The sequence below is a fragment of the Ovis canadensis genome, chromosome 4 (genome assembly GCF_042477335.2).
Source record: "Ovis canadensis isolate MfBH-ARS-UI-01 breed Bighorn chromosome 4, ARS-UI_OviCan_v2, whole genome shotgun sequence".
In the NCBI taxonomy this organism is placed as follows: Eukaryota; Metazoa; Chordata; class Mammalia; order Artiodactyla; family Bovidae; genus Ovis; species Ovis canadensis.
Window position 1 is genome coordinate 59,204,549 of NC_091248.1, and position 14,687 is coordinate 59,219,235.

At 40.3% G+C, this 14,687-nt stretch overlaps 1 protein-coding gene across 1 annotated transcript in view; it reads left to right on the forward strand.

Moving 5' to 3' along the window:
- ARMC10 (armadillo repeat containing 10) overlaps positions 1 to 14,687 on the forward strand; it is a 65,127-nt gene that overhangs the window by 13,160 nt on the left and 37,280 nt on the right. The window lies entirely within an intron of this gene.

Consider the following 14,687-nt stretch of genomic DNA (forward strand, 5'->3'; position numbering starts at 1 on the left):
CGTAACTTTTCTTCCAAGGAGTAAGTGTCTTTTAATTTCATGGCTGCAGTCACCATCTGCAGTGATTTTGGAGCCCAGAAACTAAAGTCTGACACTGTTTCCACATCTGTTTCCCATGAAGTGATGGGACCAGATGAGATGCCCTGATCCTCATTTTCTGAATGTTGAGCTTTAAGCCAACTTTTTCACTCTCCTCTTTCACTTTCATCAAGAGGCTTTTTAGCTCCTCGTCACTTTCTGCCATGAGGGTGGTGTCATCTGCATATCTGAGGTTATTGATATTTCTCCTGGCAATCTTGATTCCAGTTTGTGCTTCTTCCAGTCCAGCGTTTCTCATGATGTACTCTGCATATAAGTTAAATAAGTAGGATGACAATTTAGACCCTTGACATACTCCTTTCCCTATTTGGAACCAGTCTGTTGTTTCATGTCCAGTTCTAACTGTTGCTTCCTGACCTGCATACAGATTTCTCAAGAGGTAAGTCAGGTGGTCTGGTATTCCCATCTCTTTCAGAATTTTCCACAGTTTATTGTGATCCACACAGTCAAAGGCTTTGGCATAGTCAATAAAGCAGAAATAGATGTTTTTCTGGAACTCTCTTGCTTTTTTCCATAATCCAGCAGATGTTGGCAATTTGATCTCTGGTTCCTGTACCTTTTCTAAATCCACCTTGAACATCTGGAAGTTCGCGGTTCCCGTATTGCTAAAGCCTGGCTTGGAGAATTTTGAGCATTACTTTACTAGCATGTGAGATGAGTGCAATTGTGTGGTAGTTTGAGCATTCTTTGGCATTGCCTTTCTTTGGGATTGGAATGAAAACTGACCTTTTCCAGTCCTGTGGCCACTGCTGAGTATTTTAAGTTTGCTGACATATTGAGTGCAGCACTTCCACAGCATCATCTTTCAGGATTTGAAATAGCTCCACTGGAATTCCATCACCTCCACTAGCTTTGTTTGTAGTGATGCTTTCTAAGGCCCACTTGAGTTCACATTCCAGGATGTTTGGCTCTAGAGTGATCACGTCATTGTGATTATCTCGGTCATGAAGATCTTTTTTGTACAGTTCTTCTGTGTATTCTTGCCACCTCTTCTTAATATCTTCTGCTTCTGTTAGGTCCATACCATTTCTGTCCTTTATCGAGCCCATCTTTGCATGAAATGTTCCCTTGGTATCTCTAATTTTCTTGAAGAGATCTCTAGTCTTTCCCATTCTGTTGTTTTCCTCTATTTCTTTGCATTGATTGCTGAGGAAGGCTTTCTTATCTCTCCTTGCTGTTTTTTGGAACTCTGCCTTCAAATGGGAATATCTTTCCTTTTCTCCTTTGCTTTTTGCTTCTCTTCTTTTCTCAGCTATTTGTAAGGCCTCCTCTGGCAGCCAGTTCCCTTTATGATCTGATAATTCCCTGCAGTGGTTATGGGGCTTCCCTGATAACTCAGTTGGTAAAGAATCTGTCACGTGAGTGTATGTTCCTCGGTTCCCTGTCTTGTCACAACAAAGATTTGGAGCGACGGACATTAAAGCCCTCGGCGCGTCGCAGCTCTCGGGTCTTGGACAAACCGTGTTATAGCTCTTAGGCAAATCAGTGTTACAGCTCTGTTTTATTTAGAAGATAGCATTAGAATCCATCCTCGAAGCGTGAGGGCATGCCAACCCAAAGACTCAAAGTAAAGAGAGTGGAGGAGCGTGCGGAGGGGAGAGAGAGAGAGAGGGAGGGAGAGAGAAAGAGCGCGTGCACGCGGGAGAGAAAAAGAGGGAGAAAGCGCTTTGGCTCCTCGTCTTATATGTTTTTTCCTCCACCTGGGCCAGCCCTGTGCAAATTGGGCTTAGCCAGGAGCGCTGTTTGTTCTACCTGAAGTCTTCACTCTGGTCTTCGGACCTTCCTTGTCTTTTAGCCACCACCATTTTGGACTCATTTTCCCTATTCTACCTACCTAACAAATCCACCTGCAATGCAGGAAACCCCGATTTGATTCCTGGGTCAGGAAGATCCGCCGGAGAAGGGAAAAGCTACCCACTCCAGTACTCTTGGGCTTCCCTTGTGACTCAGCTGGTAAAGAATCCATCTACAGTGCCAGAAACCTGGATTCAGTTTCTGGGTTGGGAAGATCCCCTGGAGAAGGGAAAGGCTCCTACTTCAGTATTCTGGCCTGGAGATGTCCATGGACTGTATAGTCCATGAGGTTGCAAACAGTCAAGCACGACTGAGCGCCTTTCTCATGTAGTGGTTATAACAGTCTATTTTAAGTTGATAACAACTGTCAGTTTAAAGGTATGCCTTCTAAAGCTCTGCATTGTTACTCTCCCCACGTGCAACACACACGCTTTTGTGTTTTTGATGCCACAGTTTGCATCTTTTTATTTCGTGTATGCCCTAACAAAGGCTTCCCTGGTGGCTCAGAAGGTAAAGAATTTGCCTTCAATACAAAGACCTTGGTTTGAAATTCCTGGGTTGGGAAGATCCCCTGGAGAAGGGAATGGCTGTCCACTCTAGTCTTCTTGCCTGGAGAATCCCATGGACAGAAGAGCCTGGCAGGCTGCCCCAAAGAGTTGGACAGGACTTAGTGACTAAGCACACACGAAAGGCCAGTGTGGTGGTGCTGAATTCCTTTAGGTTTTGCTTGTCTGGAAAATCCTTTATCTCTTCTTCATTTATGAAGGGCAGCTTTACTGGATACAGTATTCTTAGTTGACAGTTCTTTAAGCATTTTGAATACATGATGCTCCTCCCTTCTGGCCTGCAAGGTTTCTGCTGAAAAGTCTGCTGATATTCTAATGGGGGGTTTTCCTTGGCTGTAACAAGTTGTTTTTCTCTTACTGCTTTTAAAATTCTCCCCTCGTCTCTTAATTTTTGTGTTTTAATTATAATGTGTATTGTGGTTCTCTCGTGTTCCTCCTGTTTGTAACTCTCTGCTTTATGGATCTGGTTTTCCTTCCCCGGGTTAGGGAAGTTTTTATCCATTATTTCTTCAAATAAATATTCTGCCTCTTTCTCCCCTTTGGGATCCCTGTAAGGTAAATGTTGATCCACTTGATGTTATCTTCACTTTTTCTTTTTTCTTTTTTCATTTTTCTGTTCAGATTGCATGAGTTTCACTGCATTTAGAGTTCCAGGATCTTTTTTTTACTTCATCTAGTGTGCTGTTGAACCCCTCTAGCTTCTTTTTCAGTTTATTTATTGTATTCTTCTATAGCTCTATGGCTTCTTTAAAACTTTATTTTAAATTGGAAGATAATTGTTTTTCAGTGTTGTGTTGGTTTCTGCCATACAACACTGTGAATCAGCCATAAGTAAACTCTTACTTTTATTTAGTCTTTTTTTGTATTTCCTTTCCCTCTGTTGAAGCTCTTGTTGTGTTCATTCATTCTCCCAAGTTTGGTATGCATCTTTATGACCAGTACTTTGAACTCTCTATCAGGTAAATTACTTATCTGCATTGTGTTTAGATTTTTTCTGATGTTTTAATTTCTTCTTTCCTTTGGAACATATTCCTCTGTTTCTTCATTTGGCTTGATTCTCTGTCGGTCACTATGTATTAGATTGAAACAACCACCTTTCCCATTTTGAAGGTGCTGTGTAGGAGATGAACCTTATTGTTCAACCTTGCCCCAGCTCTTAGCTGTTTCTCAAAACTTGTGATTGTCCAAACAGCCTGTTTTATTTTTATTAGCTCCTAGTATTTGATGTGCCAAGAGCTGTCAGTGTCCCAAGAGGAGATTCTCAGTAAACCCCTAAGTGAAGATTGGTTGGAAGCCAGACCCTAAGGTAGCAACTTTTAAAGTATGCAAATATCCTTCTTTGGGGGAAAGTCTGGGGGATGGGTGTTTCTGTCTGTACCTTCTTTACTAAGCTGTAGAATGGCAGCCAGCTAAGTACCGTTTCCTTGTTTGCTACTGTCTTATTGAATCTGTGAACATAAGCCCCACTGACCACCAGAGCCAGGTGATCAAGGGGTGTCCCTTGGGTGGCAGCCCCAAACCAGAGGCATACACAAACTCCTTTCTGGGAAATACCAGTGACCTACAGCAAGGCAGGGAGAGAATGCAAAGATGGCACCTGTCTGTTCCCCCATCTCTAAAGAGCCTTGCTCTTGGTTTCTTTCATTGAAAATGTTGGTTTCAGTCTTTTGCCTCTACTGTGTCCTTGGGGGTTAGCCATGATGATTCTGTAGAAACCCTTTAGGTTGCTCTCTCTGAATTCACTATAGCCTTGTGAGTGTTGTGAATGCAAGCCCTGTTAACTTTCAAAGCTAGATGTTTTGGGGGACCCATCTCTCAGGCGGAAGTCTTAAAAGTTGGGACACAAGATGGGGACCCTAAACCCCTTGCTGCTCAGGGAGAAGCTGGGAGTTGTCAGTTCCTTCCCAGCTGTGTGTCCCTGAACCAGGGGTGGGGTTGATGGTGGCAGTGTCTCAGCCTTTCCTACCCACTTCCCAGTGAGTTGTTTTCTCATTTGCCCAGTGTATGGGAATCACTCAGGTTCAAGATTTTGTTTACAGGAAATTGTTTCATATGTAGCTATAGATTTGGTATGTCCCCATAGGAGGTGAGTTCAAGATCTTCCTATGTGACTATCTTGAACAAGAACCAAGTAGTCTTTTGTTTGTCTTAAACTTTAAGAAAAATTTAATTCCTGTTCTGTTAATACTGTTTGAGAGCTTGAAAGAGATGGAAATAGTCCCAGTTCATTCAACAACCTGATCCCCCACCTGACAAGAATAGCATGCAAAGACTGTAAATCTGTCTCAGTTGTGAATAAAGATATACAAATACTAAATAAAATACTAACATATTAAACCCATTACACGATTAAGGTAATAATATTCCAGGACCAAACTGACGTAAAGGGAGGATCCAAGTTGGGAAATAGATTGGTGTAATTTTTTGCATAAATAGATTAAAAGCAAAAGCACATAATGACCTCATAATTAGAAAGCCATTTGATTCAACCTTGTAAATCAGCTATACTTCAATTTTTTTTAAGTTGCATTAGAAAGATATTTGAAGGGGAATTCCCGGGTGGTCCAGTGGTTAGAGCTCTGTACTCTCAATGTCTAGGACCTGGATTCGATCCCTGGTCAGGGAACTAAGATCCCACAAAGTGTGTGGCATAGCTGAGAAGAAATAAAAAGAGAGACCTTTGAATATCATTATTTCTAATAAAAAGAGCAAGTTAGGAATAAATAGAAGGAAATATTCTTAAGTTGTTGGGGAACCTCCATCAAAAACTAAAAACAAACATTCTATTTCATGGTGAAACACTGCTAGCATCCTTATTAAATTCAAGAACAAGAGAAGTGTAGGACTTTACCGGTGGTCCAGTGGTTAAGGCACCACACTTCCACTGCAGGCGGCACAGGTTTGATCCCTGGTCAGGGAGCTTTGAGATCCCACATGCTACATGGCATGGCCAAAAATAAACAAGCAAAAAGAACAGAAGGGCACCTGATACCACAGCTGTTATTCAGCATTGTCCTGGAGTCTTTGGCAGCTTGATAAGAAAGGAAAAACTGGGTGAATATTGGAAAGGAGGCAGAAGTATAATTACATAATGATTTACTTGGAAAAGCCTAAGAGAGTAAACTGAATAACTTTAGAAACAAGAAGAGTTGAATAAAGTAATTTGAATGCAAGATAAATATACCCTATAGCTTTTTGTATATAAGAAGTAAGTAATTCAAAATATAATTGAAAAGATTTTATGATAGCTATAAAATCTTTAAAAACTAGGAACACATCTAACAAGAAGCCTATACGAAGATAATTTTTATGAAGGACATAGACTCCATAAAGAGACAAAACATATTATGTTCCTGATTGGAATGATTCTATATGGTGACAATTATCTTGAAATTTATTTTACTATAATGTTATTATTTGGTAGTCACTTTTCTTTGAGGATTGTAATGTCTCCTCAGTTTACTTGAAGAGATGGTGAACTATTGAACCTAAAATTCTTTCACTGTCTTATTAGCATAAAGCTAAGTGGAGAACTGGGACATAACATACCTGACTGCCTCACCGATATAATAGCAATTCAAAAACTAATCAGTTGAAATGGTGGACATTTGATCATCACCGTCCTCTAAACTTTTTAGACTTTTAAGGCTTATATTTCTTTACTGAAAAAGAAATGTGATTTTTATTATAAATTCAAGCAGACACCCACCAGTGGGCTGACACCAACTTTGGGAACCCCAAGACCCTGCATCCACTCATAAGTGAGCAAGCGGTAGCTTTGGGCCTGAACTCCACCCACCAGCTGTCAGATACTTTGGACTTCTTAGCCAGCCACCCCAGAAATCAACTCCACCTACCAGAAGACCAATGTTCGATCTGGGAACCCCAGCCCTGTGGTCACTCATCCCAGAACCAAGCCCTTCCCTCCAGTGAGCCAGCGCTAGGCCTGGGACTCCCAGAGTTTTGCAGCCAGCTCTCTTATGGCCCTGGCAACCAACTGGACGAAGGGCCCGCCACACCTGCCAGACCACCATAGTAGTCAGCCCTCCACAGCAGAAGAACCCAGGCCCCCCATGGAGGGAGCACCCCTGGGGATGGTAACTCTGTGACCAGAAGGAGTACGCTGTTGGACCCCATAGGGTGTCTCCTACAGAAGACTGTTTCTCCAAGGTCAAAAAACGTAACCAGCATACCAGATAAATAGAAATAAAGACAGTGAATCAGGCAAAAATGTGACAAAGGAACATATTCCAAAGAAGAAACAAGATAAAACCCCAGAAGGACTAAATGAAGTGGAGATAGGCAGTCTGCCCAATAAAGTGTCTGGAATAATGATAAAGATGATTAAAGAACTCGGGAGAAGAATGGGTGAGTACAGTAAAAAGTTTAGCAAATTAGAAGATGTAAAGAAGACCCAAACAGAGCTGAAAAAGAGTGACTGATTTTAAAAATACAGTACAAAAAAAATCAACAGTAGAAGAAGAATAGTGAGCTGGAAGACAATATAGTGGCAATTATTGAAGCTGAACAGGGGAAAAAGTAGTTTGAGAGACCTCTGGGACAACATTAAGGACACTAATGTTCACATTATGGCAGCAGTCCCCAAACTTTTTGGCACCAGGGACCAGTTTCATAGAAGACAATGTCTCCATGAATAGTGGGCAGGTGGTGGTTTGGGGGTAATTCAGTCACACTGCATTTATTGTGCACTTTATTTCTGTTATTACATCAGCTTCACCTAGATCATCCGGCATCGGGTCCCGAAGGTTGGGCACCCCTCAATCATGGTGTCCTGGAAGGAGAAAAAGAGAAAGGGGCAAAGAACATATTTGAAGACATAATAGTTGAAATCCCTTCTAACCTGGGAAAGGAAACAGATGTCCAAGTCCAGGAAGCAGAGATCCTGACTTCTTAACAGGATCACCCAAAGGAGATCAGTCCTGGGTGTTCACTGGAAGGACTGATGTGGAAGCTGAAACTCCAGTACTTTAGCCACCTGGTGCGAACCTAATTTGACTGACTCATTTGAAAAGACCCTGATGCTGAGAAAGATTGGGGGTAGAAGGAGAAGGGGAGAGGATGAGATGCTTGGATGGCATCACCGACTCAATGGACATGAGTTTGGGTAAACTCCGGGAGTTGGTGGTGGACAGGGAGGCCTGGTGTGCTATGGTTCATGGGGTCGCAAAGAGTCGGATGCAGCTGAGGAACTGAACTGAACTGAAAGAGGGTCACACCAAGACACTGTAATTAAAATAGCAAAAAGTAAGATAGAGAATATTAAAAGCTCCAAGGGAAAAGCAACAAGTTCCATGCAAGCGAATTCGAGTATGTCTGTCAGCTAACTTTTCAGCACAAATTCTGCAGACCAGAGGGAACTGGGACAATATATTTAAAGTTGTAAAAAGGGAAAACCTACTTGGCAAGGCTGTTGCTCAGATTTGATGGAAAGAATGAGAATTTTAGAAACAAGCAAAAGCTGAGTTCAGCACCACCAAATCAGCTTAATAAGATGTTTTTTAATTTTTTTTTTTTTTATTTTGGAGTATAGTTGATTTACAGTGTGTGTTAGTTTCAGGTGTACAGCAAAGTGATTCAGTTATACACATATCCCTTCTCTTTCAGATTCTCTTCCTATCTAGGTTATTACAAAATATTGAGTTCCCTGTGCTACAGAGTAGATCGTTGTTGAGCATCTATTTTATATATAGTAGTGTGTATATGTTAATCCCAGTCTCCTAATTTATCCCTCCTCCCTGCCTTTCCCCTTTGGTAACCATAAGTTTGATTTTTTTTTTTTTTAAATTTTCTTGGCTCTGGCAAGAGCAGTGTCTAGGATGTGTGTTCTTGTGGTCAGCAGTTTTCATCTGCTTTCTGTAAAAACAAAGGGAATGTGTGCCAGGCCTTTATCTGTATCTTTCAAGGAACTGGGAGTTTGGTGATCCTGCTATGTGGCAGGATTATAGTCTAAATTGTTCCCAGTTCCTTAGCCCAACAGCTGTTCCTTGTTGCTTCTTCTTCCCATTTCCCAATCATTAACTGTTGAGTAGCATTTTACTTCAAAAGACAAGGACACGGGCTTGTACACGTTTCAGAATGATCATCTCTGGGTCCACCCAAAGGAATGTTAGTGCAGATGGCATCATTTCATTCTCTTTCATAGCTAAGTAATATTCCATTGTATATATACGTACCACATCTTTTTCTGTTCCTTTGTGGATGGGCATTTTGGTTACTTCCACGTCTTGGCTATTATAAATGGTGCTGCAGTGAACAGTGGGGTACACATACCTTTTTGAATTACTTTCTCCAGATATATACCCAGGAGTGGGCTTGCTAGATCATATGGTAGCGGTATTTTTCATTTTTTAAGGAACTTCCATTCTGTTCTCCACAGTGGTTGTATTGATTGACATCCCCACCAACAGTGTATAGGACGAGGCCCTTTTCTCCAAACCCTCTGCAGCACTTTTGTTTGTAGATTTTTTGATGATGGCCATTCTGACAAGTGTGAGGTGATACTTCCACGTAGTTTTGATTTGTATTTCTCTAATAATTAGTGATGTTGAGTATCTTTTCATGTGCTTTTCAGCCATCTGTATGTCTTTGGAGAAATGTCTATTTAGATCCTCCACCCATTTTTCTGGTTAGGTTTTTCTTTTTTTAAATAATGAGCTGCATGAGCTGTTCATATATTTTGAAGACTAACCCCTTGTCAGTTGCTTTGTTTTCAAGTATTTTCTCCTGTGGGTTGTCTTCTTGTTTTCTTGATGGTTTTATTTTTGTTTTTACTTTCATCGCTCTAGGAGGTGATTCAAAAGCAATATTGCTGCGATAGGTATCAAGAGAGAATTCTACCTAGATTTTCCTGTTAGGGGTTTTATAGTATCTGGACTTATATTTAGATTTTGAGTTTATTTTTGTGCATGGTATTAGGGAGTGTTCTAATTTCATCCTTTAACATGTTGCTGTCCAGTTTGCCCAGCACCCCATGTTAAAGAGACTGTTTTCTCTATTGTCCATTGTTGCCCCTTTTTTGTAGCTGACCATTGGTGCATGGGGCTTCCCTGGTGGCTCAGACGGTAAAGAATCTGCGTGCAATGTGGGAGACCTGGGTTCGATCCCTGGGTCGGAAAGATCCCCAAAGGAGGGCATGTTATCCCGCTCCAGTATTCTTGCCTGGTGAATCCCCATCGACTGAGGAGTCTGCTGGGCCACAGTCCATGGAGTTGCAAAGAGTCAGACATGACTGAGCAACTAAGCAAAGCACAGCACATCTGTGCGTGGGTTTACCTCTGGAGTTTTATCCTGTTCCGTTGATCTGTATTTCTGCTTTTGTGCCAGTAACATTGTTTTGTCGACTCTAACATTGTAGTATAGTCTGAAGTCAGGAAACCTGATGCCTGCCGCTCCATTTTTCTTTCTCAAGATTGGTTTGACTATTTGCAGTCTTTTCTGTTTCCATACAAATTGTAAAAAAAAAAAAAAAAAAAAAAAACTTGTTCTAATTCTGTGAAAAACGCCATTGGTAGTTTGATAGGTAATGAATTTAATTGGTAGATTGCTTGGCTTAGTATAGTCATTTCAATGATACTGATTCGTCCAACCCAAGAACATGGTTTATCTTTCCATCTGTTTGTGTCATCTTCAGTATCTTTCATCAGTCTTATACTTTTCAAAGTACAGGTCTTTTATCTCCTTAGGTAACTTTGTTTCTTGGTATTTTATTCTTTGTGATGTGAAGGCAAATGGGATTTTTTCCTTAATTTGTTGTTCTGATCTTTCTTTGCTAGTGTATAGAAACGTGACAGATTTCTGTTTTTCAATTTTGTGTCCTGCAACTTAACCAAGTTCATTGATGAGCTTTAGTAGTTTTCTGGCAACGTCTTTAGGAATTTTAAAGTATAGTATCATGTCATCGGCAAACAGTGAATTTTACTTCTTTTCCTCTTTGGATTCCTTTTATTTCTTTTTCTTTTCTGATTGCCCATGGATATGCCTTTTAAAATTATGTTAAGTAATAGTGGTGAGAGTGGATATCTTTGTCTGGTTCCTGGCCTTAAAGGAAATGCTTTTGGTTTTCACCATTGAGAATGATGTTTACTATGAATTTGTCATATATGGCCTTTATTAGGTTGGGCTTCCCAGGTGGTGCAGTGGTGAAGAATCCACCTGCCAATTCAGGAGACAGAAGAGGCGCAGGTTCAATCGCTAGGTCGGGAAAATCCCCTGGAGTAGGAAATGGCAACCTACTCCAGTATTCTCGCCTGGAAAATTCCATGGACAGAGGAGCTGGGTGGGCTGTAGTCCATGGGGTTGCAAAGAGTCAGACATAAGTTAGCCCATCCTAAATATATATGGGTGGGGGAGTTTTCCTCTCTGCCCCCTTTCTAGAGAGTTTTTTTTTTTTTTAATCACAAACAGGTGTTGAATTTTGTCAAAAGCTTTTTCTGCATCTATTGAGATGGTCATAATGTTTTTTATTAGTCAGTTTGTTGAAGTGGTGTATCACATTGATTGATTTGTGTATGTTGAGGAATCCTTGCATCCCTGGGATAAATCCCACGTGGTAGAATTTGCTTATGAAGCCATCTGGTCCTGGACTTTTGTTTCTTGGGAGCTTTTTAATCACAGTTGCAATTTCAGTACTTGTGATTGGTCTATTCATATTTTCTGTTTCTTCCTGGTTCAGTCTCAGGACATGGTACCTTTCCAAGAGGTTGTCCATTTTATTGGCATATAGTTGCTTGTAGTGGTCTCTTATGATCCTTTGTATTTCTGTGATGTCAGTTGTAACTTCTTTTTCATTTATAATTTTATTGATTTGAACCCATCTCCTGCTTAATTGGGCACTCAACATTGCTAATTATTAGAGAGATGCCAATTAAAACCACAATGATATATCATCTCACACCTGTCAAGAATGGCTGTCATCAAAAAGGCCACAAATAACAGATGCTGGTGAGGATGTGAGAAAAGGGAATCATTATACATCGTTAGTGAGAGTGTAAATTGGTACAGCCACTGTCAAAGACAGTATGGAACTTCCTCATGAAACTAAAAATGAGACTACCGTATGATCCAGCAATTCCACTCTTGGATTTGTATCAAGAGACATAAAAATGCTTTAAGGTTGGCACTGTTGTTATTCAGTCACTAAGTCACGTCTGACTCTTTGCAACCGTGTGGCCTGCAGCACTCTGTGCTTCCTTCCCTGTTCACCCTCTCACAGAGTTTGCTCGGATTAATGTCCATTGAGTCGGTGTTGCTGTTTAACCATCTCATCCTCTGCCACCCTCTTCTTTTGCTTTCAATCTTTCCCAGCATCAGGGTCTTTTCTAATGAGTCGACTCTTTGCATCAGATGGCCAAAGTATTGGAGCTTCAGCATCAATCCTTCCAATGAATATTCAGGGTTGATTTCCTTTAGGATTAACTGATTTGATCTTATTGCAGTCCAAGAGACTCTCAAGAGTCTTCTGCAGCACCGCAATTTAAAAGCATTATTTCTTTGGCACTCATCCTTCTTTATGGTCCAGCACTCATATCTGTACATGACTACTAGAAAAACCATAGCTTTGACTAGACAGACCTTTGTAGGCAAAGTGATTTCTTTGTTTTTTAATATGCTATCTAAGTTTATTATAGCTTTCCTGCCAAGAAGCAAGTGTCTTTTAATTCCATGGCTGCAGTCACCATCTGCAGTGATTTTGGAGCCCAAGAAAATAAAATCTGTCACTGCTTCTACTTTTTCCTTTTCTATTTGCCATGAAGTGATGGGACTGAATGCCATGATCTTAGTTTTTTGAATGTTGAGTTTTAAGCCAGGTTTTTCACTCTCTTCTTTCACCCTCATCGAGAGACTCTTTAGTTCCTCGTTGCTTTCTGCCCTAAGGGTGGTGTCATCTGTGTATCTGAGGTTGTTGATATTTCTCCAGACAATCTTAATTCCAGTTTGTGATTCATCCAGCCTGGCATTTCACATGATGTACTCTGCATAGAAGTTAAATAAACAGGGTGACAGTATACAGCCTTTTTGTACTCCTTTCTCAATTTGGAACCAGCCCATTGTTCCATATAAGGTTCTAACTGTTGCTTCTCGACCTGAATACAGGTTTCTCAGGAGACAGTTAGGTGGTCTGGTATTCCCATCTCTTTAAGAATTTTTCACAGTTGTGATCCTGCACAGCCAAAGGTTTTATCGTAGTCAATGAAGCAAAAGTTTGATGTTTTTTTTTGAATTCTCATGTTTTCTCTATGATCCAGTGAATGTTTGCAATATGATCTCTCGTTCTTCTGCTTTTCCAGCTTTAGAAATGGGTACATCTGGAAGTTCTCAATTCATGTACTGCTGAAGCCTGGCTTGAAGGATTTTGAGTATAAGCTTATTAGCATGCAAAATAAGCGTAGTTGTCTGGTAGTTTGAACATTCTTTGATACTGCCCTTCTTTGGAATTGGAATGAAAACTAACCTTTTCCAGTCCTGTGGCCACTGCTGAGTTTTCCAAATTTGCTGGCATATTGAGTGCAGCATTTTAACAGCAGCGTCTTTTAGGATTTGAAATAGCTGCACTGGAATTTCATCACCTCCACTAGCTTAATTTGTAATAATGCTTCCTAAGTTCCACTTCACTTCACACTCCAGGATGTCTGGCTCTAGGTGAGTGACCACACCATCATGGTTATCCAGGTCATTAAGAGCTTTTTTGTACAGTTCTTCTGTGTATTCTTGCTACCTCTTCTTAATCTTTTCTGCTTCTGTTAGGTCCTTACTGTTTCTCTTCTTGATTGTGCCCATACTTGTATGAAATGTTCCCTTGATAACTCCAATTTTTTTTTTGAAGAGATCTCTAGTCTTTCCCATTCTCTTGTCTTCCTGTTCTTTGCACTGTTAACTCCCTCAGAATAGATGAAGAAACTGAGGCTTGGAGAGGTTGTGTCTCTCAGCTGGTAAATAGCTTAGCTGGAATTTGAACTAGAGTTAACCTTTGCTTATTTGTAACTACCACATTACACCTCCTTCTTTCAAGAGAAAATTCTATGCTTTAACCCTTTTCTCTATAAAATTTCATTTGGCTATTCATTAATAATTTATGTATTTATAAAACTTTTTAATGGTTTGTGGGAAAACGTATGAGGAAGTTATAGACTTTGAAATAGTTTGGAGGTATGATTGAGTTAAATGTATCCTTTTTATGAGTTAAATGTATCCTTTTTATGCCATGTGTATATCTATAAAATTACACAACTTCAGGGCTGCATAGGGACTTTTAGAATCATTGTAGTGTTTGACCAGCCTTATTTAAATTGTGAGACAACTAAGACCCAAAAGAGGTTAGGTGGTTGCCTGCAGCTTTGTGTTTTCGTTTCTCTGGTCTCTGCTACTAACTCCTGTGTTACGTTAGGCAAATCCTTAAATGATCCTGATCTCAGTTTTCTTGTGTGTAAAAACATTTTTGGATGAACCGCCAAAAGTCTTCCCATATGACCGTCTGTGTTTTCATCATTCTTGCATTTACCTTCTCAAATACGTTTGGGTGAGATGATTGTGTAAGGTGTGAATGAGGTGGGTGGTGGGTTCGGGAGTGAAGGCACGGTCCAGAGACTCTGACTGTGAGGCCTGGGGGTGAGAGTCTGCTCCCTCTCTAGCTTTTAGACTTTCCTAATGGTTGATTTGTATTTGGCTTCTTCAGGACGCCAGATCACCTATTGGTTCTCATAATCTAAGCTTGTCCATTTACCTCAGATTTGTCGATGATTCCTCTTTAAGCAATGTATTCTGTTTTAATATAATAGTATGTGTTTCTTGTAAAAAAAGAAAAAGAAAAACATACAAGAAAGACCTCATGAGCATGGGGTAGAAAATAAGTCATTTGTAATCCCAGTATCCAAAGATGATAAATTTAATAATTTGAGACACGTTTTATTTTTTAGGATTTGATGAATTATCGTGGGTGGTGAGAGAGAAGTATAAAGCAAAGATGCCCTTGGTTTGGGAAACCAGGTAGACAGTGGTCTCATTCAGTGAGGTAGAGATTTTGAAGCCTAGTAGATTTGTGTGGGAGGGCGATGTATTCAGGATAGAGTACAGTTAGTTTGAGGTGTCTTTAAGGTATCTAAATTGAAGTGCCTGTTAGTAAGTTGATTTATATAATTTAGGCTCCAGAAATAGAGTTCTATCTTGGGGATTAGGATTGAGGAGTCATCAGCATATAGATGAGCACAGCTA